A 2,840-nucleotide genomic window follows, 5' to 3' on the forward strand; every position below is an offset into this window, starting at 1 on the left:
GAAGTTACACAAGGCATCCTTCATCAGTTTCTTGATTCCAGGTCCCTCTTCTCTTACCCCAGCAATAGGTTGGACTTGCTCAACTTGTGTTAGAACTTCTATAAAGATTTGTCCAAATCTTTATGGAAGTTTTCCCAAAACTGGCCAACACTTTTTAACTACCTAAATGTGGTGCATAAAATCTCTGCTTGGATGTGCTAGACTGAAGAGCAGAGCCCAATTTCTTGTGGGTATCAGTATTACCATGAGAGTTGAGGGTGCAATAGAGATGTGCCTCAGTGAGCCTTCACCAATGAGTTTAGCCATTAGCACACTTAGTAAGGTCCAATCTATCTCCTCAAATTTCTATCCAGGTATTTAGTACCTATGTGATAATGCAGCAGATTCATTAGTTTGGTTAAACAGGCAATATATAAGGAGTAAATAAGCACAGTTCATGCAGCAGCCTTGTGGATTTTTTTTCCCTAAGGGGTAGCTTTCAGGTTTTGATCACCGGAGAGTCTTCTAGTTCCCAGTTTTTCTACCTTGCCTTTAATTCAGCAGAGTTCTTTGGCTTATTTCCAGCTCTAGTTTTGTGAATGGGCCCAGTGAAGTAAAAGGGACCACTCGAGAAACATGTCTTGCTGAATCAGATTGGCACTAGTTTCTTTCTCCATCTGGAGTCCAAAAATAATGTTCTAAACGTACTTGGGAATTTAGTAACAGGGTCTTTCTAACATTGTGTGTGTAGCTGTGTTTCCTGAACTGTTTTGAAAGCTCCCCAACTGCTGTTCATTTTTACCTATTGCCTGAATAAACAGGAAAAAATAGGGCTTTTGAATAGTAGAATTTAATTGTAATTGTGCTTAATTCCTATATCCCTTTCCTTCTGAATGTGAAGTTCTCATGTTTAATGGGAATTAAAGCAGTTGATATCTGAAGAGCAGAGGAGGGTGATTGCCCTGTCCCTAGCTTAGTGTGAGTTACAGCAGCTACTGATTAGTGAGCAGTGTAGGTGCAGTTCAGGTGTGCTCTGCACACATGCAACCTCTGACTTTTTCAAGCTCAACATCTGCCCACCACATGGAATCCCTGCAGTTAGTGGTATTGATTGTGCTGAATTCCACTCTGTTCATGAGCTTTTTAACTTCTTTCACAAAAGAAAAACTGCCTCTGTACGTGGCGTGTGAAGTTATTGGATGTGCTAGTGTAGGAAGCAGCCTTCTGGCCAGCCACAAGTTGGAAAGTTGCAGTGTGCTGGCATTTCCACAATGCTAAGCAATCCCCATTGTCCTTTTTATTTTGTTTTGCCCTTCATGGTAATCTTCTTTGACCAAATAAGATCCATATCCTACTGTCCGCAAATCATTTGCTCAGATTTTTGTAATTAACTGGGAGTCAATGTCTGTATAGTCTTTGTTTCCTTCCAACTGCATTGAAGTACTCATTAATATATTTGAAGGTGAACCTAGTGATTACTGCTCACAGTACCTAAAAGTTGATATGACACTCCAGCTTGTGCTTTATTCCTTCTCCAAATACAACAAGCCGTTAAGAGAGCTGTTGATTTCCCTCTTCATGCAGGTTTGGGGTCTTGAGACCCTGCTGTTGAGCCTTGTGGCACCTCTGTTTGAAGGAGGACTAAGACTTAGTGCTGAGTATCCTGCATGCTTTGCTCTCTGCTTTGTGGTACTGATGTGTTTTGTTCCCATTTCTTGCAGATGTGTATGACATTTAGAATTTTGACATCTTGTCTCTACCCTGGAGCTGCTATTTCTGAGCACTGAATTCTCCTCAAGTACTATAGCTGCGTTGTTTGAAACGCTTTGTTTTTCTTAACGAACGGTATCAGATGCTTTCTAGGGTGTGAGGCAGGGGTAGAGTTGCTTCTGGAGGAATTTGCTGTCATTTGCAGTGGAGTGCACTGGTAGCTCAGTAAACCTTCCAATATTTTCCACAAAAACAAAGTATCTTTGATACTAACAGTGTGGTTTTACTTGGTGTGGACCAGCCTGGCAAGAATCTGATCCCTGTTTTGCCTTGTATTATCATTGTTATTTCAGAAGGATGTTTGTAGCATTGATACAGAGAAATATACTAACAGTTGATTCTGCTGAAGCAGGAGATTACTTTGTAGCAGTGAAGGGTTGCCTAATGAGTGACTCTTTGTAAATGAAAATCAGATCAGAATGTGAACGTAGTGCTAGTGGTTGGCCACATTCTTTCTGAAGACAGACTGTTCAAATAGATTTTGTTACTACTGTTCTCTTGGTTAAGTCAAATGCAAGTCCACGGTGTTTTTGTTATGCCTCTCACTTTTGTGAACTGTGCGTTTTTAATGCATTGTGAATAAATTTTTAGTAGTTGTTTCAAATCACTGACATTGGACTTATAAGTTTTTTGCCCTGCACCAGGACTTAAATAGTCATTGTCATCCTTTTTGTGCATCCAGCCTGCCAGGCAGGGTAATTGTGGGTGTGGAGAACACAGAGAACAGCAAGAATTTAGGCTCTGCCCAGGAAGTGGCAGTTTGATGTTAAGCCATTTGATGCAAGGGTTAAAGCAAAATGAATCAGCTACAAATAAAAGTGTACAACAGAATTGTTGTCTCTCTGCAGGATGGGTTTCCAAGCAGTTGGACACAACATGACTCAGCACGATGGGGCATGGTGCTGACTGGAGTCTTAGATGATGTTGCCACATCTAACTTGTTAGCACCTTGCAGCACAAAGTACTCTTCACCCAGCATCATTTTGCTTAATGAGTTCAGCCTCACGTCCTCCATGGCAGCACTCAGCAGAGGCACAAGAACCTCAGTCTTCCTTAGGAGCTGTAATACTGATTATTACTACATTGAATAA

The sequence above is a fragment of the Cinclus cinclus genome, chromosome 16 (assembly GCF_963662255.1).
Source record: "Cinclus cinclus chromosome 16, bCinCin1.1, whole genome shotgun sequence".
In the NCBI taxonomy this organism is placed as follows: Eukaryota; Metazoa; Chordata; class Aves; order Passeriformes; family Cinclidae; genus Cinclus; species Cinclus cinclus.